The sequence below is a fragment of the Helicoverpa armigera genome, chromosome 18, assembly GCF_030705265.1.
Source record: "Helicoverpa armigera isolate CAAS_96S chromosome 18, ASM3070526v1, whole genome shotgun sequence".
In the NCBI taxonomy this organism is placed as follows: domain Eukaryota; kingdom Metazoa; phylum Arthropoda; class Insecta; order Lepidoptera; family Noctuidae; genus Helicoverpa; species Helicoverpa armigera.
In genome coordinates, this window is record NC_087137.1 from 10270948 (window position 1) to 10298754 (window position 27807).

A 27807-nucleotide genomic window follows, 5' to 3' on the forward strand; every position below is an offset into this window, starting at 1 on the left:
TATTGATTATATGTAATAGACTAGCTGTTTTCCCTCAGTTTTACTCGTGCTGCGGAGCAACTTCTTGCTGTACCGGGATAATATGTAGCCTATGTAGCTGTGTCTTGCTTCCCAACAGAGAAAGAACTGTTTAAATCGGTCCAGTACAACATAAAAAAACTCTTTATTATGTTTGTATAGACGAACAAATTTAATTATACTGATTTTGAAAAGTATGAGAATTTTGCAACTAAAACAAAACGTATCTTTACATTACATTTTGATGAAATAAAAAAATATAGTCATCATCAACAAAAGACAGTTTTAAATCGACATTTGGACAAACGAAAACTTTTCACACAGAGTCGATAAAAACTAGGTTAATCACTAGCAATACCATTCTTCAGCATCAAAAATAGAAGGCTTTATCGACTTTGTAACAAGAAAATGAGAAACAGAATACAAACAATTGATAGCGCTGCAACGATACGATGGAAACCAAACAAAATGCATCAAAGGGCGTGTCATGGAGAACAAAGTGACTAGCAGAGGTGCCATAACGCAAAATCTTTTTCTTCCATATCTCTCTGTGAGGGGACATACTAACATCAACTCTTTTTTTTCTTACTCATGTTCTCTTTGAGGCAATCAAACCATCTTTTCTTCGGTCTACCTTAGCCTCTCCATCCTTCCACATTCATACTTAACACACTCTTTGTAGCATGCATTTTACACCGTCTCATCACATGTCCATTACACGACGAAAATCTCTTAAGAAAGTATCGCGCCAAAATGCGGGTGTTCGGGGCACGAGAAACGTTACTAACTCCGCCCTTATTCGCCCTTTTTGGACCCCATAATTTTCTTCACTACCAAAAAACATTGACAGATGGCTAAAAGTACTCGGATTTGGTCATACCCACCATACGTTTTTGACCTAGAAGAAGACGCCTGACCTACCTGCATTATGGCATCTCCGCTCATCTTCACAACTTCATGAATAGTGCGATAGGTAACGTAGTAATAGGTTTTTCCTTACATTTTTCTTTGTTGAATACTTTAAAGTGTGTGAAACATGAAGTTGTTTTTGATAAAAGAGTAGTATCTTGTTCTATAGTCACCTATACATATTTTGATTTCGAGTAAGAGTGCCTACTTGCCCACTGCAAACTATTAGTTGGCCGATTCATAAATCAGTTTGAACGGAAAACCCATAAAGATTTTTCTTAAAACGGATCCATGATCTCATGACTTTGCAGGACCAGCAGGTTCACAAAAAGGCCAAAACACCAAATAAAATATAACTCTCGTGTTTTCAACCCCCAAATTCACCTTTTAAACGTGCCGCAAGTCATTAAAACGTATTCCAAATAACAAAACCGTAGCACTCGACATTTCCCACTCGCTTCTAACCAAAATAACCCTCTTATGCCCACTGACATTGAACTCAAACGAAACCAATTAGCGAAAAGTGTTCGAAGCATGACCTTGGGATGTAACTTAGCTAAAATATTGTAAATAAACTTATATTAATTATGTATAAATGTATAAACAATCATTGTTTCGTGTGTGAGAGAGGTAATGCAACCACTAGGCGTCAGTCGCGACGCGTCGGCCGAACGGCGCGGACCGGTATCCCGCGGTTAACAAACGCTCGCTAGTAACACGTCGCGTGTGTACCTGTGTTTTTTTTAATTTTATTAATATTTTTTATCTGTGATTCTGTGTCAGGATTTTTTTTCACTAAACAGGTTGGTATTTTTTGGTGATGTCATGTTGTGGTAATATTTTGTTTTTCTTTCTATTGTTGCTCGAATACAATAGATTGTATTGGTGTCTAATTATGTGTTATTATTGAATATTTCAATAGATGCGAAATTGTTTTCTTAGGTAACAAATTCAGGTGACATTGAATTCAGAGACAGGCAAACAATTAGATTTTTTTTTGCTTATTTTATAATACAGCTAATAGGATAAGAATTAATTATCTCCGTTTTTCGTGCATTAACTACAAAAGGAAAGAAAATTTTAAACTTTTTTTTATTTTTATCACAAAATATGTCGCAACATTTTAAATATTTTGAAACAATTTTTACGTTTTGACATTAGCATTGAATTTAATTTTGAGATAGACTAATATTTATGTTTTTATATCAAAGGTCAAATAGATGCGTTATAATAACCAGTTTTCTAGATTGTTATTATCAAACAAACAGATTGGTTTTGTTTTTATTCATCAAATTTTTAATTACTTTTTTGCCTCATAAAGAACTGAACACATTTTAATTATAGTACAGAATATTACAAAATAACATTTTCATGAATAGACAGGCGGATGGTTAACTGTTTTTCCTGGAATTCAACCTACATTTTACTCGGGAAAATGAAAAACATACCACTAGCGTTGGTTTGAAAACACGTTTGAAAATACTTGGTATAATATTTGCCTTCCTATGTGCTTTACAATTATTTCAGTAATTTACTGTAATTGAAATTTGTATAAAATTGTTTGCTATTATCAGACCGAACTATAAAAAAAAAATATGTTTTAACAGTTAACAACATTAACATAATAAATATAAAATTGTTTGTAACCGTACTATCTTTGTAAAAATAATATTTTTCTATCAATACAAATAAATATTGGAATAGTTAAAAAATGTTAACGACTTACAGATTTTGTTTACAACAATCTTGATATACCTATATACCTAGATAGTTTTTACTGGGTTGACAATCGCTCTTTTTAAAACACTGGAACTCAGCTGCATATCTTTAAACTGGAAGCCGACTCCAACACAGTTGGGAAAAGGCTAGGCCGATGATGTTGATGACTAAAGCACGAATATTATTTAGCATTTTTTACTATTTTTACCATTACAAAGATAAAGAAAAAAGATGCATTATGTATGTTTATTTATCATGCTATCTTTGATGGTCATCAAGTAGGTATCACATCTTAGTGACGTGCATACAATAGATCTGACCTTCACAAGGTCACGAGATGCTAAATGGTCAACAAAGCTACTACAAATAAAATCTAATATTACCTATCTAAGTTTGAGATTTTAGCTTACATTAGTGTTTAATGGCTTATCTTTGTTTTTTGTTTGGGTAATATTCCTGTTGTTTTTGTGATCTTTATACTTACTTTGTATAGCCTCCGATCATGTAATTTTAATTGGCTTCTACTAATGGGAAATACTAATAGTAGGTACCTGATAAAATGTGGCCTGTAGCCTCTGTCGGAAATTGGGCTTTTTTCATAGGTAGGCCTTTTCAGATCGGATCAGTTATTTCTGAGGTTAAGTCGTCCAAACAAACAAACTCTTCAGCTTTCTAAAATAAAGTATAGAAAGTCCTAGAGGTTCTCAACACTGAGGTGGGCTGAAAAAAGGTTGCAACTAAACCTTAATAACTTAGAAGCTAACCCCCTTGTCTTTGTAAGTTAATAATATGTAAAGTAGCCTTAGTTCCAGTTAATGGGATAAATCCTGGCACTTATTACATTGTCTGTCTGTCCTACTGACAAAATTTTAAGCTTCTAGGTATACATAAAAGTAACAACGAAAGTTTTATTTGTACATGTCGAAAGTAAGTCAAGTCAAAAACGTTTATCGAAAGTAGGCTAGTTTTTAGCACTTTTTCACGTCAAATTTGCAAAAGGACAGCACCCCCAAAACGCCTCCTTTCCCCTTTCAGTATTTACAATATTCAGAAGCAACTTACAAAAGTGAAAAGTCGTTGTAAGGACAATACTTATTTATTACTAGTTGGTCCCAGCGGTTTCACCCGCGTCCTGTGGGATTTATTTCGTGCACGCGGGTAAAATGTAGCCTATAACATTGGGTAAAGTTTTACTACATTATATTATTTTACCAGCCGTGTTTGTATCTTTAAATGCTTATTTATATAACGTTTTTAAATTATATTTTAAAAATACACATTAAATAGAATTATTTGTTTATTTTGATTACAAAAATAGGTTAGATAGTGATTATTATTTTGACTTTCAATTGTTATTTATTTACAAGGCTGAAAATTCCGAATATTACGTGTGAAGATTTTATCAAACCTAAACATAATAATATTTTCAGCAAAAATACATAATGTACTTACATTTAAAATGCTGAAATTCAACATTCACGGTTGAAATAATTTGGACGATTGTTTTATGCTTGAAATTATTTCATATGAAACATCGGAAAACACGCTTATAGTTGTGTAACTTTAGATTTTTAATAATACTAGCTTCCTCCCGTGGTTTCGTCCGGATAAAACGTTGCATACAACATATTATAGCATAATACCTTTTCCTGTAAATGGGCTATCCAACATTGATACTTGAACCTTGCAATTAGTGTGATGTTTTATAAACGCTTGCAAAGGTCTATTTCAAATAAAAACATTTGACCTTGAGTATGATTCTCGATGCAGAATAAACTTATATTTTCATAAGATGTTGATTTTTAGTAAACCAATGAACGTGGTCATGAAAAAATGTCGGGTGAGTCTTACACGTAGATTTTCGACCGGAATCCGGATTTGTTGGTATTAGGCTGTACCACTCTTCAACTTGGAAAAAACATACATATATATTGGTACCTACTTACTATTTTTAGTTATATTTCTACCTAATCTTTTGAGGAAAACATATAAGTGTTTATACGTACCTAAATATAAGAGATTAGTCGTTCAGCCACTGTAAAAGTGCTTTGCAATACCTAATCCTAAGTGATACTGAATTTGTATGTTTTCACGGCTAGTTGTTTTTCCGTATTTTCACTCATGTCACAGAGGAACTTCTATTTTACTAGTTGGATAAAATATAGCCTATGTTACTCAGGCATAGTGTAACTTCCTAAAAGTAAAAATATTTTACCAATGGTGCAGTAGTTTCGAAGCTTTGGAGACAAACATAAGAATGTTTCTTCTTTATTATACTAGTGTAGATACTTAGAAAGCACATAGAAAACTGATTAATGTAGTAATGATGTTTGAAGCTACTTTATATCCAGATGTTTAAAGTAGTTCCTTCGGGTCGCGAACAAAACTAAGGAAAACACCCAGTATGTACACTACAAAACTAGTTTTTATTAAATGATTGGAGGCGTCTCGTGACGTCACGTCTATTGTCTGTTTTTATAGTTTAGTTTCAAGTTCAAATGTGATGATAAAAACTGTTCAATCTTAGTAAATAGGATAGGAGCTAGTCTCGAGTTAAGAGGTAGTGGTTAGGTAGTATCTATAATTCTGTTACTGACTGTACTATCTATCGGGTGATTATGAAATATTTGAAACATTGACTTTCATCATCAGCCCAACCTTTTTCCCTACTATGTTGGGGTCGATTTCCAGTGTAACCGGATGTAGCTGAGTACCAGTGCTTTACAAGGAGCAACTGCCTATTTGACCCCTTCAACCCAGTTAACCCCGGGCAACCCGAAACTCCTTGGTTAGACTGGTGTCAGACTTACTGGCTTCTGACTACTCGTAACGACTGTCAAGCATGTTCAACGATAGCCTGTCGATAACATAGTTTCGAAAAACACTAGGCAGATGATGACTTATATGCGAAACTATTAAACTATATCTGTCTGTTTGTCACGCTCTCACACAAAAACCAAGCAACCGATTTAAATTACATTTAATACAATACACAAATATTCCAGAACCTCATAAAAGATATTGGCTACTATTTCATCTGAGATATAGAAACGTGAGTGGAACGGCGGGAAATCGCTAGTCATAAAGGTTGATAAAGCACTATTTCATTATTGAGATAAGTTAATTTAATTATTACAGCCTTCGTAGTACAGTTCCATATTTTCCTAGAAAGATGAAACTATTTTATTGTTATTTACTCCTATTCATTTACTATATTAACTCAACTGAACTATCTAGCTGGAATTTTTCAATTAATTATATTATTACCTGGCTATCTAAGTTATTTGTTTATTTATTACTACGATTATATAACTGTTATTGTTTGTTTGTTTGAATGAAAGAGTTGATCTCAGGAATTACTATTGAAAGTATGTTTCTATGTTCAGTCCACTTATTGAGGAAGCCTCCACTTTTTTGTCCAAGTGCGCGAAGTAGGTTCCATGGGACTATATTTTCTCGGTATATATTACTTTGTATCAGGAGGTCAGATAGGCAGTCGCTCCTTGTAAAACACCGGTTCTCAGCTACATCCGGTTAGACTGGAAACCAACCTCAACATAGTTGGGAAAAAGGCTCGGGAGATTATGATATAACTTTGTTTATTTTTCCTAACCGCAAGTTTTCGAAATTCGTTTTTATAATAAAAATACAAAAATCAGATAATTGTTTACTGTTTTTTTCTTGTTATGTTAATTTTAACATACATTATTAAAATTTTCTCACGGAAGGTGCGCATTTTTGCTTGTAATAATATCAAAATAAAAATCTTTGATTGCAATGTTTTAATATTGTATGAATTTGAATTAAGTACAATTGTATGCAAATGTAAAATAAGTTATTTTTTCACATGATTGTATTTTGTTTCCATATGTTTCATTTTTTTTAGTTTTTTTATCTGACTTCCAAGAAGGGTTATTATGTTAATAATGTTATGATGTATTTTTCACTAAGCCTGACACCATAAGTAATAAAACCTGAAACCTGAATTTATCAAGGGTAGAAAAACTGAGTATATGTCTATGTACATGTAACCCGCGACAAAATCCATTTAGTATGTAAGCACTGTTACATTAAAAAAAGCATCTATAAACTTTCGCCAAAATTACGCACTTTTATGTGTAAGTCTAGAAAAGTATAATTCTTAAATTAAGAGCTTTAAGTAGAGTATCCTAAAACGATGTAAGTAAGTTTTCTTAGATGGCTCCTCATAACAGCTGTTTTTAAGGCTGTCCACGTCCGATAAATCGGTGACCGATTTTTTGTAGGAGAAAAGTAGAACACGACAGCAATAGTGCATCACACACGTACAATCAACTTCAGGTCAGTAGTAACAGTTTTGTAGGAAAATCGTACTTATTACTATTGAGTTAAGGTGCATGACAGTTACCACTGATGTGCGGTCTACCGTACAAAAAGTAGCTCTGAAAATCCAAGATCATCCTACGAAAAATCGGTCCGATTTATCTGTCCTACAAAAAGTATGAAGTGAACTTCTTTATTTTCTTTATATTTTGTGACTGAGTAAATAAGTAATTTGCTGCTATGCAGCCGGATTTTCCCAAAACTCTGTCAATATTGTCTTATACTGATGTGCCCTCTAAATACCAGTTTCTTAATGCATTGTTGACATAACTATGACCGCATACACATAATCTAAAGTTATGTAGATATGTATGTATGTATGTCTATTGAATTGTGTTGGTAAGATATGTTTTTCTAGATCTGAGAGGATAATGTATTTATTTCAGAAAGAATGGATGAATGAAAGAATTTACATCTGAACTGCTACAGAAGCCTTAACAATAGGAATTATTATAAATGCTAAAGTATGTCTTTCTGTCTATATGTTTTCGTTTTCCTGTAATAGCATTATGTAGTAACTATTAAGGTAATCTGTGGTAATAGTCTAGAGCCTAAAAGTCAATATGTTACTTTTTTGTCTGGTTGCGGGAACTAGGTCTCTCGTAATGCGCATGGAAACCATGGGGAATAGGTAGTTGAAAAAAAACCTTGTAAACAAAAAAAAACATAAGTAGATCTATAATACATCCATTAATTAGCTCGCCTGAAAAGCAAAAACACAACATTAATCTGTAATTAAAACTCATAATCACACTTTACGATGAGAAAATTAAAAAAAAAGCGCAATCGAAACGAGAAATCAGCTCTTTATTTACAAACAGAAAAACAAGGAACAAAAATTATCAGTATTTACAAACGTTGGTTATGTGTTTGTACAGTCGACCGCATAAATATAATATCAATACCTATTGTCTGTGGCTATTGTCCAGCCCGATGCACCGAACATTTTACGTAATGACGTTGTCATATTTGACGTAGAATGAGTCATACGGTTTATTAAATGTGCGAAGCATTGTCCCAGCCATTGATTTTAGTTTCCAATATAATATCGCGATCGCTTTTGTTTATTTCCGCGTTATGGTGTGTTTTTTTTATTATTTTTCTCATGAAAGGCATTGTTTCCGGGTTGAATTGGCTGGGAAAGTGTTTGGAATTTTTTGTTTTAACTTTTTCCCAGTTATGACTTATTGATACTGTAAAAGGAAATGTTTTTTTTTTGTTGTAAAAATGGTAACATATATTTTTTCAAATAAATCACTTTGTTATTTTTACTTACCATTATACACATTACCTAAATCTTTAAAATAACCTAAAACTAGTGCAAACAACGAGAACGTTATTTCGTTACGCCTTTTTGCTGACGTCTGACCTTACTCGTAAAAACCGCAGTCGATATATTTTTTGTGCCGCCTGTACTTTTTGTTGCGCTACTCATTAGCTTGGCATTGAAGTGTTGGCAATGGACGAAGTTAAACGAGTTTTAAGTATTTACTTAAATATTATGGGCCTTACTACAAAAACTTTAAACCCTGTTTTACACTTGTCTAATAAAATTTTGGCTGCAAAATGAACCATATGTCAACGTCATAATTTGACATTTTTTTAGACAAGGCATAAACTGACGTTTAAAAGTTTTTGTGGTAAGACGGTTAGTGCTTAAATATGTTAAAAATGTTGTTATTATTATGATGAATAACTCAGTTATTTTAATTTCACCAAACTTTATCTTTAGCTCCTCCGCAAAGGTGTCTAAAAGAATAGTAAAAAAATATAAAAAACGACTTGAATAACATACTAAAAACTTCTCCTTAACCTAACTTTGGTCAGAACCACATCAAAATCAGTTCAGCTGAACGTGAGATAATTGTGTACAAACAAACATACATACAGGTACACAGGACAAACTTAGAACCTCATTTTTTTAAGTCGGTTAAGAAGGCTCTAAGATCTTCTTAGATAATAACTCGGTTATTAGTTCATTATACGGCTTAAATAGTACCTTTTGTTTACTCGATTAGCCTTAGATTTTATCACAAAGCAGTATAAATGTATAAATATTGTCCAGTCAAGGTTTCTATTAGCTGACTGCACCCGAGGTCACCGGGTTTCTGATGCATTTTAAATTCGTAATGCAATAAATATGCATAGTTGTGTACAGTTGCAACAAAAGCTTATTTATTTATCAATTCATTCTTGTTTTATCGTTGGAGCCAGAATTAATGTTTCTCTAACTTTGTTTAAACTTAAACATATAATGAAAAAAGCAAGCAAGAGTTCTATAGGGAATAATTTTTATGTTATTGTTCTCAGATACTTAGTCTATCTAGCTAGAGCCAGGAAAAGGACATAGGCGACTTCTTATCCTAGCAGTTCGAAAGTAGTTCCCTCAATATACAAAACTGAAATGTTTTATTAACTATCAGTATAAAACAATATTTTTTTCCTTTTCTGCAAGTAAATTAAATACTACACACTTTCTAGACTTAGTTAGTAAACACGTGGCTCCGTGTAACTCTCTCTAATATGTATGACGGTTAAAGCCAAACCTTAAACTATACCTTTACATAAGCTAACTAAACTAAAAAGGGTCCCCTAATAATTTAAATTCTAACACAAACTACACGACTAATGTCAAGCGTAAACAGTCGTTTAAGAAACCCTTAATTATGTATGTAGGTAATTATCCTAGGGACAAGTTCAACTAAGGGAAATAAGTAAGGTGCGTGAGTTCATGTATTTGTTATTTAGTTTGAACTTGGTTTCGTAATCGAGCGTTTAAGGTGTAGTCTGTACTAAGATGCTTATATTAGGCGCTCTGTGGACGGTCAATTTCGTTGCGGAATCATTGACTTTTAGGGATATTGTGCAATGATTATATACTCAATGTTATTGTAGATCTTTATACACTTAAAGAGTTCTTTTTTTGTTGTTTGAATGCATTAATCTCAGGAACTTTTGTGTTCCATAGCCCATATTATATTGAAGAGGGCCGTGGGATACTTACATTTTAAATAAATTAGGTAATTCTTCTATAGTTATAAGTTACACTTAACCTGCTCTTAGCAATGAAATGCCCAAGAACATATTTTTAACTTGGCCCTTAAGCAATTGTCATGTTTGTCACTAATTATTTACTCATTAAACAATTTTTAAGTGGACGTTTCCGTTGAGATAACAGGTACCTGTCTAGCATGTGCTTTTGGATAGTTATTTTACTTATTTTGGACATTACATAACAATCTTGGTATATTATTATTTAAAAACTTAACAATGTACACATATTTTCAACAATTTCAAAGGTTTAGCACTCATTGTTCTTGACATACGGCCTGGTTAAAGACAGGCAAAGAAATCCTTATGTAAAGATCTCCTTCTAAAATCCGTTCATGTATGGAACCCTAAAACATAGCTTAAAGTAAGAACTTATCTCAATATTACAACCAGTTTTTCATTCATAAAACTGCAGGCGTCACAAGTGCAGTGAAAGATGACACATATTTCTGCAGCAGCCCAAAGAATGAGAATGGGCGCTGACTAAAAGATGTGCATCTATCTCGTTAACCTAAATGCGTTGAGTTGCAACTGTTACTATGCAGTGAAATGCAGAGGTCCCATGAAGACAGATTATGAAGTAAATACAAGATTTTATTTTGCAAAAATGTACCTGGTTTTGTAAGTTATAAATACAGTTAGAGGTACCTAAGCTGGATAACTTTTTTATTATTGATTGGAAAATGTACCTATTCTCATATTTTGCTAGGGAAATTTTTGTATGTCTTGCAGCATCACTTTTTACATATGTGTACACTGTTCTCTGTAGGTAAAGTAAACATACCTTTTTTTCATCGTCATTTTAAGTTTTAGATTTCATCAGAAGAGATAAAAATTGCGACACCCAGAGTTCAAAACTAACACATTTTTACCTCAGCTACAAAAAAACCTACAAACTGGTACTTCTGTATCAACATTTACGAAGTCCATCATTGACTAATTGCGACTCGTCACGTAATCTTATGGCCGTTGGTCTTTCAGTCTTTCATGAGCTGCCATTCAAAGCGAAACCTTATTTTACTTTGAGTAAACCCTCCTTTGAACCTTCAGAGGAAGCGCGGCCAAAATGTATTGATTTATAGACCATTAAAAGTTATTTAGGTACAACGTGTACTTATTATAAATTAATTTGTTACTGATAATGTTTAGAAGTTTTCGTAAATGTAGGTATGGGAGGTCGTGGTACGTAATTTTATATGGGTTCAAGAGGTAAAATTGTTGGTGATTGAATTAGTCAATATGATATTATAAAAATAGCCTATCTTTTCTCAGGCTTTTTTGACGGATGTGGGGGACTGGATGCCATAGATTCCCAGACCCCCTTCACTCAGGCGAGGTCGGAGTGCTGCTGGGCCTTTTTAGTGGGTATACCGGGAACGTCTTTACCGGGGAGTCCCACATACCCCTCTCCCGTCCCCCGACGGGAAGGGGATGCGTAATAGCATTTTTAGCTCAGCGACAACAACAAAAAAAAAAAAAGGCTTTTTTGACGGATGTATTATTATTTTCAAATAAATATAAGTGCCTGTTTAAAATGATGTCTCGAATGGTAGTGACGTTAGAAAGAAACGTAAAATAAAAGCTTGCTTTGTGTCAGTTCCATAGGAAGCCTGGTTGTTATTTAGTAGAATCGTAAAAACATCGCGTTTTAACGAGACAATAAAGTTTTATTTACTGTGTCTTATTATTTGTTTATTTTTTAAAATAAGTACTGTGTGATTGTTTGTTTTCTAATAGAACAAGATCGATTTATTTTGAAATTCGTCTATTTACATATAGAACAAACAGGTTTTGATACCCTTAAAGGTCAAGTTGACCCTATCTCTATACAATTGATGTTATTATAATCGTATTACAAGAAAGACAATCATAATAATTAGATTTCGACGAGCCGGGCGGCGGCCATTTCTGTTTGCTCGGCTAATGGCTCTCGATACGGTAAAGGCCAACCCTTCATCTTTGATGCTCCCTTTAGTTGCGTCACAGAAGTGGATGAGTAAACATACGAGCAATTGATACAAGTTGATCAGCAGTTAATGGGGTATCGGATTACCTGGGTAACTGGGTTGAGGAGGTCAGACAGGCAGTAGCTCCATGTAAAACACTAGCACTCAGGTGCATCCTGTCAGACTGGAAGCCGAACCCAACATAGGAAAAGGCTAGGCAGATAATGATGAGTTAATAAAAATTGAATCAGGGACTCACGTCATTGCAACGAAACTAGTTTTAGTTAAACACAAAAAAACTACACCTGTGATATTTCATTGGATTACATGATAAGAATAATAAGGATACTATAATAATATAATAGATGAGTTCTAAATAATTTTGGCGTATAAATCATTGAAAACGATTTACTAAATTATTATATGAGAAGTATTAATATATTATTAAATGCATCTGACTTTATATTAATTTTGAGGCTAAAGTTAGGCTGACGTCATTATTAACAGGAGTGGTATCTTAACTTGACATTTGTGTATTACTCACTGTTCGCTGCAAGGATTTTACATAAAAACAGCTTGAAGCTTAAAGAAATATTGACTGCCATTTTAGTAAAGCAAAAACTACTGAACTGATTCTAGTCCGTCAAAAACCGAGTCACAAAAACTCATAACGCAATGCGCAAAATAAATGATTTTACTTTCTTCTTCGTCTAACGTCTAGATGCCTTAAAAAGTGTTGCTACTATCCAACCTTTTTTTGACAGTTGCTGCCAGTCAATACAAACAATGATGTCATCGCTTAAAAACTGACAGCTGTCAACTGCATATAAGACACCACATAGGCGCCATGTTAGTTAAGCAAACACGGCAAAACTAAGTGAAATCACGTCGATTTCCTACTCGATCACAATAAGACACTACGAACTATTAACGATCGACATAGTACCAGTACTACTTTTACAAACAATAGACTTTTCCCGCATCTAGCTTACTGTACCGTGACACAAGACAGTCGAGTACAATTGACGAGTGCGTCTAAACGAGGCACGTGGCATAGACTAACTTTCACATAATTGTTCTTTTAATAAAATGAAGGGCAGAAACAATACTTGTAAGAATGTAAGTACTATTTACGTAACTTTCGCGGTTATTTTGATCAAATGCGTTTATAGTTATGTAATCCAAGTGTTAGTTATCATAATTTTCTCTTAATACCTACGCATAATGTGACATAAATATTTAGATATTAACATCGTTGGCGATTTGGCAACGATATGACTGCATTTCGATTTTCATTATTAGATAGAGAAAAGTATTTCAGTGTTAGATACCTCATTTATAGAGCTAACCTATCATAGTCTACATACATAATGCACTTTTTATCCGGATGCGCGGAGTAAGTACCCAGTATTTCAATTAGGTACCATCATCTTAAAGATACGATCCATCATCACTTTTTTTTTAATAATAATTAAAAAGAGCCCATTGCAATTACTTAAGCCTAATCTTCTAATCTTCCTGCTAACCCAAGCAATAGTTAACGCAACCCAGAGAAGGTTGACAGCCAGGATTATGGCGGTCCCATACGCGTGCTACGACATAATTATGTTGAAATAATGAGTTGTACCACTTGTGATGAATTTTTAAATAGACACGCAATGGTGTTCTTGTAATTTTGTTTTGAGGAACAAAATTTACAATGAGCAGTTTCACCCGAGTCCCAAAGGAACTATTTCTTCGCACTAGTACCTCTATATAAGTATCTTGTGCCATTAAGGGTCCTGTCATTTAAATCGGTTCAGTAGTTTTAGCGTAAGATCGCGACAGACAGACAGACAGAGTTACTTTTGCATTTAAAACAAATAGTAGATTTAGCGTCATACTTAATAGTAATGGATAGACAATTCACTCATATTGAGAGCTTTAAAAGTGGATATACAATTAAATTATAAAAGTGGTTTAGGTATAACTACGCAATTTTTCACTGAAAAACCCACAAAATAAACTAAACTAAAACCAACAGTTTCCGTAAATAAATTCAGCCTTCAAAACAAAATGGCCGTTTATCCAATTTTCGTGTCGCAAACAAAAGATCGGCCATTACACTTACTGGCCTGAAAAACGGGCAAGGTTGAACTAATTACGCGGTTGCAGGTGACGCGAACTGACTGAGTGTTTCGTAAAATTGTAGAATATAAAGTGTAGAATCTAGTGAGAAGCTATAGTTATTATTTAGATTATACTACCCGCACACTTCAGACTAAACAGTCGGCCAACATTTGACCCAAAGGATGGCAAAAATATAATTTTAGGAAGATCTTTATTCCAATCCAAATGAGTCGGTTTGAGACCGGCTACATGCCTGATCTTAATAATATGGATAGTACCCCCCTTCTTCATACTGATTTATGAGCCCAAACAAACTATCGGCCGACTATAAGTTTGTATTGTGACAAAAGATAGACCATTACACTTACTGGCCTGAAAAACGGGCAAGGTTGAAGTAATTACGCGGTTGCAGGTGTGACGCGAACTGACTGAGTGTTTCGTAAAATGGTTGCAGAGAAGTTACTGTTGATATACCTACCGTTTTATTATTATGTGGAGCTATGTATGGTGGCTATGTATATACATTTATTATAGTTGGCTATTTAGAGGGGTCACGATATTTTAATCAGTGTCGTTTTTTTCCCTGACTAGTCGCCAAGAGCAGCTTTATATTATCGCAACCCGCAGTCTGGAAATTAGTGATTGATTATAGTTATATAGTTCGAAACCATACATACCTCATGGATGTTGTCCACTTGATCTTTCCTCCATCATCATCATCATCATCCTTCGAGCCTTTTTCCCAACCATGTAGGGGTCGGCTTCCAGTCTAACCGGATTCAGCTGAGTACCAGTGCTTTTACAAGAAGCGACTGCCTATCTGACCTCCTCCAATCTTGATCTTTCCTCCAATCTTCGAATATCCTAAAACTGTCATTTACACTATAAAATCCATCGTATAGACTAGTTGGTATCCACCAGTGGTGCTCCGACGCATAATTGCTAAACACAAGTGGAGCGGTTGCGACAGCACAGTCGTATGCGCAGCTACTGTTGGGTCACACGCGACTACTGTCCTCCAAGTACTGTCTCATAGGCTAGGAAAATTAAAGAAACGTATATGGTACGTACCTCATGTCTAACTAGTAGGGTCCAAAGCTGTAGGATGACAAAAGAGAGTGAAGAAACTGACAAATGCTTCAATTACATTAATTATTTTGTCGTGTAACAGGGTTCTACTGCTCTACCTTTTTCGATTATCGGTCTTTCTACAACAGCCACAATAACAATTTTTGCTTGAGTGTCTGCGAAGTCTTAATAGCTACCGCAATGTTGAGTATTGAGTGGTGAAAAATAATGTTTGGACCTCACCGCGAAGCAGGTTTTGTATAGTTCGGCAAATAATTTTCCAAAACACGAGCTGTTTTTCCGCTCGGGTATGTTTGTTTGGTACAGGTCTTGTCAGCAAAATTCGCAAGTGTACCTAATACAGCTGTCAGTCGGTCACGAACAGAATTTGGAGGAATCACCTGGGTATAAAACAAAATAGGAAAAATACTATCTCATTTATAGAAGCAATTTTATAACAGGAAGAAATAGAGTAATTTCATAGCTAGCTCATTAATATCTAGCATTTGTAAGAATACGCATTTAATGCAAGCGTAGTATTTGTTGGAGCGACGGCGTGTAGCGATGCGGACGTTTTTCATTTCGTATTGTGCTGTTAACGGAGCGGTATGGAGTTATAATAGGGGCTGGTGCAAGTTATAATCAGAAGCGAGCCTAAGGTAGGCTGAGAAAAATTAGAAATTCATTTCAATGGAATAGACACAGAAAGATGGTGAGATGGATGCATAATTCCGAATTTAACAAAAATATGCTACAAACTGTAAGCTGTATTATATATAGTCCTTATCGGTTTTGATAACGACGACCCATGACAAATTCACCTCCTAGCGTGAGACCTGATGCGTCAGGGTTCATCATCATCATCAAGTTGCATTTAGTTAAAGAGAAAGCTACTAATAGGTTTTCTTGACAGTATTGTATCGTAAAGCTCAGTAGACTATATAAGGTTTGCCACATAAAACCCAAGATAACAACTCAAACAAACTAGAAGTTGTTGAAAAAAAAAACTAGAAGTCAAAGTCAACACATTGGTGTCATCTTGTACCTAAGAATAATATATCCTGTCAAGTGCCCACAAAACTGACTTTATTATCACCTTGTCAGTACAAAATAGGTACTTTAACATCATTATTATAAACAATTTGTACAACTTGGACCATCCGTCAAAGATGCAAAAAACATATTCATTTTAATTTGTCCTCAAGAGGATTTGTGACTGAGCCTTTGTGCTTGATTTATGTCTAGCCTTAGACGTCTAGGCCCAGCCTTATTTCCAGGCGTATATTTTTATTTTAACTAGCTATGTAGGGGAATATTATAAAACAAAGTTGTGGAAACAATACCACCAAAATTGCTTTAAAATTTTATTGATATCAGAGATTCATTGTATCAAAAGTAAATGTTTTTAAAGCTTCATAACATGTGTGTACATTTTTTTTATTGTTTGTAGTAAATGATCCGGAACAATAGCCCTGAAGCCATTTTTTTCATTGTTGTTTCAATTTGTAAACAACGTTCGAATTCATTAAACTATTAAATAAAAAAAATAGTACTAAAAGTTAACAGAAATCAATACTCCATTAACAACTTTGCAAACATTATTTTTCTAAAAATACCTATATAACGTTTACCTTTCCCAAACACACTTGAAGCATCAATCAAAAATCTCCCATTTCACTTTAAGACATTAAATAAACTCCTACCCTCAAATACATAACAAAAACGCGCCTGCCCTCAATCGATCATTTTGCAAATTTATGCGATCCACCGACAAAGGCCTGGGGCTAAAGATAAGGCCACACGATCATCGGGCCATCACGAAAATGGCCCAACATTGACGCCTTCAGACTCCATTTTAGTGGCCCGTAATGAAGTGTCAGAGGATATTAACACTACAGTGACATTAGACTGACAGATATGTGTGGTACTAGCAGTTTTGTGGGCCCTAAAATGTACCTATACATATATCTATACTAATATTATAAAGAGGAAAATTTTGTTTGTTTGGTTGTAATGGATAAACTTAAAAACTATTGGACCGATTTTAAATATTCTTTCACCATAAGAAAGCTATATTATCTGCGAGTAACATAGGCTATATTTTATCCCGGTGCGGGCAGTAGCTCCCACGGGACGCGGGTGAAACCGCGGGAAAACGGCTAGTCACAGAATAAAGATGTACAGCTGTGAAGCTACGTAAACGTTCGTAAAAATATCACTTACACACGCATGTGCATCGACGAGCTTTTACCGGTGCTATCGGTGCTCTCATTACCGAGTGTCATGCATCTAACACATGCGTGTGTGAGTGACATTGTTACGAACTTTAGTCCATAGCTTCACAACTGTTTACGAGAGAATATATTTAAGCTGTGTATTAACACTACACTGACAGATATTTGTGGTACAAGCAGTTTTATGGGCCCTAAAATGTACATATAGTTAGAGGTATGGGGGTCGGTTGTAACGATTATGGTAGGGCTGGTTGTAACATTAAGTGATGGTTCATGATTATTTTAGGGATTAATTTTGTTAATGATTATTGTATGGCTTGCAATCTTATTAACACTTTATCGTGCGTATTTGGTTCTTCTTATTTATTTATGGTGGTAGCTTGTAAATATGTAAGAAATACCTACGTGTTTTACTTCTGTTTCATTTCAGCTATGGTCCGTAGGGGATACCTCAGTTTCCGACTTCAGATTGTGGCAAAATATAGATGTGATGTACCAAAATAGGCGTGATATTATTTATAGTTACACTAGTGATTTTTTGCTTGTTCCCTTATAATATTACAGTTAGAACAAGATTATTTTTCATCAGCAATTTATTGATCTTTCCCTATCATATTATTTTAAATGTACATTTGCAGTGCTGAGTATTTGACAGCCCAACCGTCAGGATGCTAACTCAACTTACTTCAAGAGGCTAGCTAGACATAAACACTATTTTTCTTATTCATTTGTTTCATCCATTCATTCGAAAATCAAATCCGTCGCTTCAGAGTTTTTAACACACTTCTACTAAGCTACACTTCAAGAATACCTACCAATATTGTCTAAACCTTATCATTGATATAATCTTCTAGGGCAACCTACGTGCCTATTGTCACGTCTTCCCCATTATGCATTGTCTTCGCACCCTCACAAAGAACTATTATATTTAATTCGAGCGGTAATCGCTGGAGCTTTGTCTTAACTGCGGTTAGATATGAGAGTATGCGGGTTAGGAAGTCAGAGGAAGTGACTGGTAGATCAGTTATATCTACGTTTGTAGAAATAGTAGCTGTTTAGAATAGTTAGAGCGTTTTATATAAATAGAAGAATAGAAACAGCAAGCTGGGATGGATTGTGTGGTTGAAAAGAATGTCATTTGTGAGATAGCTAGAGATGATGGAATGAAAAACATTACTATAAATAAATACATCAGGCAGGTCGGCAGGATCGAAATTGTAAACCTTAAATGGTTTTAAAATGCCAACAAGTAACACAGTAACAACTGAAATCGTATTAACCACTTCTAATTGTTCTATAAATTATTAACACAAAGCTAAGCGAACAAATCAATAATTTTACAAGGTTCATGAGTACCACCATTCATTAATTATACAATCAATTTACCTATAATACTATTAACGAAAATAAACACAGCAAGTCCATCACAAAAGAAACAAAACTTAAACAATATACAAACGCTTATAAACTCCAAGATTCGCTATAAATAAGACGCGGGGTCTTCACAAAGGGGCCCAATGATCACAGATATACCCCCCTCGAGCCTCCAAGCCCCCCCTCATTTAATCGCATTATCCACCAGTGTTAAGGACATTACAAGAAAATACGTTTTAATACAGAATTCGCATCTATTTAACCTGTCAGGGCTTAAATTTAAGGTGAGGGTACGGTAATAAGCGGAGCGGGGGGCAGTAATTGATTTATTGAATTACTAAATTGCAGCGGTGGTAATTGAAGTGTCTGTTTATTCGATTTTGTACGTAATAAAGCTTTTATTTATATAGGAAAAGAACAGATTTTCAAAATCATGTTTTGTTCGTTTTGGATTCGCTCGCGTCCCGAGGGAACTACTTCCTGTTACCAAGTTATTTGGGGTGAACGCACTATATTGTCCTCTGCCATTCCTCTTTGTCAGCCCTCATTCCTTTCACTTTACTCTTATCTTATTCTTGTCATTTACTTTCATGTCACTTAGCTTGTCTGTAAGCTATCACAGTTAGCGATAAGGCCCCCATTCTTTCACATACGGTAATTAGTTTTAAGATCATAAACCTTAAAAATAAAGTAAATCTATCCATCTATATTTCAGGTACTCAACCCACAGTCCTTGGTCTACCTCTACCTCTCCATCCATCCACATTCTCACCCACTAATAACTTATTTCACCAAAACTCGCTACTCACTTCTGTGCTCACACCCTTACCTCTAGTGCGCGTATTACCAAAACCGTCACGCGACTAAGCCGTTAAGTGCGGCCGTCAGTTAATAACGCTCGTACGTACGCACTCAGGACGCCTGTACCACTTAGCTTTACGTCTGTAGTTTGGGGATAAGAAAAATCAAAGACGACCTTGAGATTGAAGTAGGCTTTATGCCAATATTTTATTATATATTAGGTACTTATCGCCAGTGGCTTCACTCGCGCCCAGTGGGAACTACTTTAGGTACTTGGATAAAAAGCAGCCCATGTCTTTTCTGAGGTTTTAGACATGTTTCCGCGTGGAAGCCATACGGTCCATATTTTATTCGTTTCACTGTTCTTCGTGACGACATTAATGTATACAAAAGCGTCTGACAGCAACGGATTTGGAATATCCAAAACTCTACCTTTTATAGTATTCTGTGACTCTACCCTTGAAAGTGCAGAAATGATTTGAAATTATTTTATAAGCCGTAAACATTTAAATCTCTATTATTATGAAACTGTAGAGTTTGTTTTGTTTGAACACGCTAATATCAGCAACTACAGTACCGATTTGAAAACGATGCGATTAGAGTGTGAATTATATCTTCTCTTTAGCAAACATACCACACCAAACCACCACAGAAATTCACGCGAAAAAAGGTATCCCCTAATAAATTGACGTTCCCCTACATAAGAGGTTTCCTATCGTCCCCGATTAGGGACAGATTACCCGGAGATGGATAGACACGGGACATATCGCATGGCATATCTTATGTTTACCCCTGATGGGATAATGACGCCGTGACACCATCGGCTGTGGTGAACGTCTGAATCGATGGGAGAATTACCATGACGTAGAAAAATTGGGTGGTTTAATTTGTGTCTTTTTTTTAGTAAATAAATGCTCTGTTTCTTTTTAGTGGGACTCACCTAGCAAATTACATGTGCACATAGGTAGAATTATTGTGTGAATCATGTGTGTATGTATGTGTAATGTCATGTTATGAAAAACGGGAATAAAATAAAATATACACACACGTCCTCTATCTGTTTTTGTTCAAGTATGTTGGGGTCGGCTTTCAGTCTACCCATATGTAGCTGAATGCTGAATGCCAGTGTTTTACATGGAGCAACTGTCTATCTGAAATCTTTTTTTTTTCAAAATTCTCAAATAACATTGAAGTCCGTTAACACTAATAATATTTTTCCAAAAACCAATGAATAAAGTTTTTCAAATAAAACGTAACATGACATTGTGCATATTCAAAATACGTGATTTCAGTATGCAAATCTGCCGGTTCGGTTCGTTATTAGTTTCGGCTGAGGATCGGCCAAATCAAATTGTCTGACACTAAATGTATATTTGTGTATATGACTATTGTATTGTATTGCCGAGGATACGGGATTTTGATTTAGTGGGGTGACTAGGTTTTGAGATATTTTTGGGAATTAATATTGTAGCTAAATATGTAAGTAGAAACTACCATAGAATTGTAATTTTTATTGCACTCAAAAAGTAGCATTGAAGAATTGGCACAATTTTCTGACAATATGCCTAGAATATTTTATTATATCATTATGATTAGTAAAGACAACTATTGGGTAAAAGATTATCCAAAAACAAAAGTAATCTTTACTTACAACTCCCAAAAAATCTAACGAATTTAGATGATACTCACACTTTGTAAGTACAGATAAAAGAATTTGCCTAGGTTTCGGATCGGGATCCCCATTTAGGGTGACAAATAGTTGGGCTCCGTACAATTTATTTCAACACTTTTTTACTACGTGCGGTGAGGTGTAAATGTTTTTATATGGAGTGGGTATTTTCCCGCCATAATGTTTTTTTTTGTGGAATGTACAATAACATGCAAAATACAATGGTATATGTTTGTATTTTGTTTTTTAATAATGTGTTGTGTGTTTTAATAATAATTAAAATCTACAGTAGGAAATCTGATAGCTTTTAGTTAATTTAGTTTTCGGTTTATTTAAATGTCGATTTTTTCGAGGATTCATTAATTTAATGTATCTATTTTCATGCAACATGCAACTTCCATTCAAAATAGAAAAAAGTTTTAAAAAAATAGTGGCGTTGTAGTGCGACTTTTTTGTATCGAAGTTTCAAATAGTTTTTTTAACACTGGCCCGTGTTTCCAGTAAATTTAGTTTTCACCAGGTTCTCGATATAATATGAGTTGGTTTAGTTTTTTGCTGTGAAAATGTTTCTTCGATGTTGCAAACGAGTAAACCTAGATATTTTACATATAACTGCGGCTCTTGAACAAAAATGTGGTTCAAAACGAGAATTATTTTTGGGCTCTGACGCTAGGATACAATTTCAATGTATTTTTTTACCACACACCCAGATAAAAAGTATTGAATTCGTCGTAGTTCCAAACAAACACCTTTCAGCTTTACAATACTATTACACTATATACTATAGATATTTCTATATACCACATAATATACATAACTACTGAAATTACCAACGTATATTTCAAGTCTCAATATCAAGTAACCAGGAATTCCTGCCACCCGCAAACCGATGGTAACCCTACCCCTTATAATGGATTGAACCATATCGTACATATTGTACCATATTGTACATATTGGGTGCTCAATTGAGATCGGCTCCATATTACAATGATAGCTCGCATTCCTTGGTTTCGTGTCAGATTAAGATATAGCTGTAATTGGGTATGTTACCTGTAGTATTGTTACATTGTTTGGAATAGGAGATAGGTGCTCAGAGATGGTTAGAAATGTGGTAATAGCTGTTTTAGGCGTTATATTATATCTCTTCCTCCGAAGATATCCGAGGTATAATGCTATTAGAAAACTTTTTACAAAAATAATAATCCGGCTTTACAAAAAACTAAAAATAAAACTTTTGAACAGCTCTAGAAGTCTTTGTCTGACTATTGATTGTTTTTATTTTGTCACTGTGATTAATTCTTCCATCTAAAAATCAATGTAATGATCAAGTTACGATTATGGGAATCATTTTACTGATATAAATGCAAACATAATGTTGGACGGGTTTAGACGATTTAAAAACGACATATTTGGAATATTTTGAAAGATATATTAACAACTTACCTACTCATTACATTATCTAAATCAGCCAGTACAAACCAGTTACGTTATCGCTTTCGTCCTTCGCTTGTCCCATCCACATACTCTTAGATTGCTCACATCGCTCCCACAGGATGTGTCCATTGCCACAAGCTCCTTTATAATCTTTGCTACAATCCTTCGTCCATTGTGATGCCCATCTCACTTACCCATTACTGGACAGAAAGAAACGACCATAATACTTAGTGATAGGGTATTATGAGACCTTATATTGATTTATTGTGTTCTTTACTGTGAGGATAATCTAAATAGCCTGTTATGGTAGCTTTGGGAGCAGATAAAACTGCTTTAACCAAGTTTTATTGGGAATTTGGTGCTGCCTAGTAGTAGCTGTTGGTTTCGAGATTGTCAGAAAGAGTTAACTCGGCCCTGGTACACAAAGGGTGTAAGAAGGAACTTACGTAGGTTTAATCAGTTGAAAGTAAAGTCTGATTGACCCACAGCGAGAACGGTGGGTGAGGAAACTACTTTCTGCACCTGGCAAATTTCATCAAAATCCATTCAGTCGTTTTTGCATGAATGAGGAACAGACATCTATCCATCCATCCATACATATATCGCATTTATGTTTAATATAAGTAGGATTTGTATATTTATACATTTTGAGATCAAGTTAAAATTCATAGGGCTCTAGATGAATTTCCTATTTACCTGAATAATGTTTTACATATCATATATTTTCTTATTACAAGCTTTACTTCCAACATCACATTTCTATACATCCTCCATTTAATATTAATATCAAATCTGTCAGTAACGTTTTAATAATAAACTTCAAGGCAAAAAGATATTGAAAACGTTATATATACCAGAATATAATAATAATATGAAAAGCCTTATCAAATGATCGATTTCGTAATTAGACGCGATATAACACGTCACGGTTGTGACGTCACAAATGATTCTCTGACGAATGGATTTGTGATTTATTCAATTTGAAGATCTGGTATCACTTCAACGTATTATTACGTGCTCAAATTGTTATGTAGGCTAGAGATATATTTTCTTCAATACCTATGTATTTATTATCGTTATTAATATTATAAATGAGAAAGTCTGTCTGTTTGTTTATCGTGATTTCACGTAAAAACTCCTGGACCCATTAAAATGGGTACACTGATAGTATAGAGTTTGAGGACTGAAATAGGCTTCAAGTTATACGTTTATACGTGTGCAACACCCAGCCAGTTTTATTTTCAAATTCAACTAAGATGTTTGTAATTTCTCCATTGAGCATTTCTTCAGTATAAATAATTCAGGAACTATATTTAATCTACATCAAAAATACCAAAAGTTATTTATTTATTTCATACTTAAGCAGAAACATTTAAATCAAAAGAACCAATAACGATTTTATATTCCCAAAAAAAGTTATCAGCGCGCAGTTTTCAGAAACAAAAGGAAAATATTTTTTCATTGCCCAAAAGGAAAGCAAGTGACCTTTTAAATTTCCAAAGCAATAAAAAGCTTCGAGATATTAATTTTGATATGAATAGTGTTCAGAGCACCTAAATAATTGGAAACAAATTAAAAAAAACTTCTTTATTCACGTAAAATTTTTAATTGATCCAAATGAGGTTATAATATTTTAATGAACGAAACATTTTGGTGAGAGACGAAAATAAAGGATACGGACTATATTAAATTCTAGACTTTATTTTTGGAATGCAAATGAATCCAACGTGTTTGACTGTTTTGCTTTTGGTATGATTATGTTAATTTATTGCTAATTTCAATTTGAATTGCTTTTTGATCATTATCAGAAATTGCTGACTCTTCTATTTTCGGCTTTCAAGTTATTGGTTAAAATTTTGCTAAACCTATCATATTGATTAAGTGTTGTCGAAATGGTTTTTAAACCTAAGTTTAACTTATATTACCTATATTTCAATAACGAAAGAAAACATTACACTTATAAACGTGACTGTACAGATCTTTGACACTCTTTCACGCTAAAACTACTGAACGAATAATGATGCTACTTTGCAATTACATCGTCTAGTAAAATTATTCTCAGCGAGCATTATTTCTCTCGAAACGCGACCAAAATCAAGGGCAATAGCTATTTATATCTATGTTCCCGAAGCTATATAATAATTATCGTTGAAAAGGAAATTTGAATGTCTGTTAAAACGTTGGGGAATGTTTCATTTCGAAAGTTCACGGCTTATGAAACTTTCCTTTCAGAGAATTTACAGTAAGTCTTCGAAGTTTGTTGTAACCGAATCGACTGTCGCGTTATTTTCGATTCTAAGGCTTTTTGTTCTTATTTTATTGTTTAAAAGATGAAATAGATGAATTCTCAAATTGAGCAAATGATTAAGTTTTTGTCTTCATTAAAATGGAAATTGGAAAGAAAATTATTAACGAGAGCCTAACAAAGTGTTGTGACTACGTCAAAATCAACTAAAAAGCAATAAAAAATGGATGAAAAAATATCACATCTTTTGCTCAACTCAAGAATCACACCAATCCTTTATTTCACCTAACCTTTTCTTATATCTCTATAGACATCTTCAACCAACTCAACAGATTTTTTTCTAGTAAGAGAACCATGTCTTTTCCCGTAGGGCCAGAATCCATCAAAATCCATTGCAAATGTTCGCGCACAAAGGTTGCAATTTCACAGACATTTTAAAAATTTTCGCATGCATTTCGTTACTATGAGTCATTCGAGTAGACCAGTAGAAACATTTGTACGTGCCCCAGTTTTACACACCGGTGTAACCTCCCCTTTAAAATTACGGTAGCCTGACACACGAAACCGTACGACCAATATTTTATCCTCGGGGTGCCATATAACAGTAATAGATTTCAATTTGGTACTGCAATCCGTGTTTATTAAATACCATCACGGCCTTAAATCTTCCCTTTTGGATGTTCGGCTAGGGAACAATGTGGATTGACTAAAAGGATATCATAGTCATTTGTCTATCTATATTTCTATATTAATTTAAAAGGAATAATTTTTGGTTTGTTTGTTTTGTATCCTGAAAGCTTTGAAACTACTGAACTGATTTGAAAAATTCTTTCACTGTTAGAAAGCTTAATTTTTCACGAGCTATATTTTAACCGGGGGCGTTAAGAAGTTCCTCCGGGACACGGATGAAACCGCGGGCAAAAAGGCCACTAGTGTATAACTTTTAATTCCAATTGCATAGATACCGGGATAAATAATGAATATGCTATGTTTTGTTGTAGTTTAGAAAGTAAGTATAGGCGTGATTTACTGGACTTGTAGTATAATTATCCAATTTTGAATATAAATGCGTAGGAATTTATGTATGTGTTTGTTACTCTTGCTATTTGTCTGAGTACTAACAAATATTCTAAGGTTGAGTGGCTCACCTGAATATGCATCAACAATGCAGTTTACAACGTTAGTCAGCCTTTGTTGTTGCAACACCCTGTAGGCACGTCTTTACGCTACAAAGGTTCACAAGGAACACGCTGTATATGAAGATCAGGAACCATTATGCTAATTTATTTGATGATCTAAAGAATCTAATTTCTATTCTATTCATCAATTTTACCTGCCTCTCGAAGCATGGAGGAACGACAATATGGTCACCCGTCCGCTAACGTTGCTTAACTTTATGATCGATCGACCCCTATGGCTGTTACTAACACAAGTACCTTAATGAGTCAGCTAATATTCATTTATTTTTGTTTCAGAACAGTACCTAAGCAACATTCCGGAGGCATAACTCTTGGGAGTATCAAAAAAGGTTAGTAACTATAATTAATTATTTGGTTTAAAATAAATATCGTTATACATGGTAAGCTGTTTATTAGCTTGTATTATGGGTGGTCACACAACTGATAAACTACATATACTTTACAAATATGTACTTATAAATGCGTAGGTATTGCATATAATACACAGGCAACAAGTATGCTCATCACATAAATTTTGACTGTACCGGGAATCGAACACGGGACCATCAGTTCGACAGTCCGGTATTGTGACCGTTGCGCCAACAAAGTCATAACAACTAGTTAGTTAGTTAGTTAGTTACAGCCTATTTATCGTCCCACTGCTGGGCACAGGCCTCCTCTCACACGGAGAAGGATTGAGCATTAATCACCACGCTTGCTCAATGCGGGTTGGTGATTTCAGACTATATAGTCCAGGTTTCCTCAAGATGTTTTCCTTCACCTTTTTATCAGCCATAACAACTAATAATATATAATTCATTCATTCAAAAGTAGTGATTTCCTTCATAAATGAAGCTAATAGTAATTAAATCTTCTGCTTCAATAGATTAATTTACAAAGCAAAGTAAAGCTTAAGTGCAATAAATCGTAATATTCTCATATCTGTGAATTCGTTACAGATTTCTCTCAGTAAAAATTAAATTGTAATTAACGTGTTTTAATTATAATTTATTAGTGAAGCCAATTGAAAACAAATTGTACGTACATGAGAAAGAAAATGTAAATTAAAAACACCGATTTTCAGGTAATATTGAAGTAAGATGAGCATTTCTTCAAATTTTCTGACCTGTGTTTATATACCAGCTATTTTAAGCCAGGTAGATTCATAGGAAGCCAAATACCTATCGACAAAAAATAATCAAAATATTTTTACCCGAAAAAGGCCGATACCTATCCTGTGTCAATAATTATTGACAGCCATCACTCATGAAACCACTTTTCACATTTTCACAAAACATGGAAGACCTAAAAATATGCGTAGACCTAAGAACAGATAGACGGGTACCTAATTTTTTACCGTGACGTCACAGCACCCGTGTCAAAGTGCCAATGTTTGACGTTATCAAAAATTCTCATAAACCACTTTTGATTTATGACTCTAACCTAACACCCCCCAAAAAAGGGTGGTTAAGCGCGCATACTGTAGACTTTTCAGTCGGCCGACTGAAAGCCGGTGGTAGAAAAAAAAATGTTGTTTTAATCAAAGTTTCTAGCCGGTCTGATAGCGGGCAAATACGGATAAATGTTACGTATGTACTTCCATTCATTTTCATACTAATTCATGAACCCAAAACTATCGGCCGACTAAAAGTTTATAATGTGTGCGCTTTAAAGGGTGCCACCTATCTGA

At 34.4% G+C, this 27807-nt stretch overlaps 1 protein-coding gene across 2 annotated transcripts in view; it reads left to right on the top strand.

Moving 5' to 3' along the window:
- The first annotated feature begins 1558 nt into the window (after positions 1-1558).
- LOC110379869 (Ig-like and fibronectin type-III domain-containing protein 2) overlaps positions 1559-27807 on the top strand; it is a 159817-nt gene continuing 133568 nt past the window's right edge. For both annotated transcript variants that reach the window (XM_064039025.1, XM_064039026.1), the window contains exons 1-2: positions 1559-1730; positions 26415-26467. The gene's annotated coding sequence lies outside the window, so the exon portion shown is untranslated. The remainder of the gene's footprint in view (positions 1731-26414; positions 26468-27807) is intronic.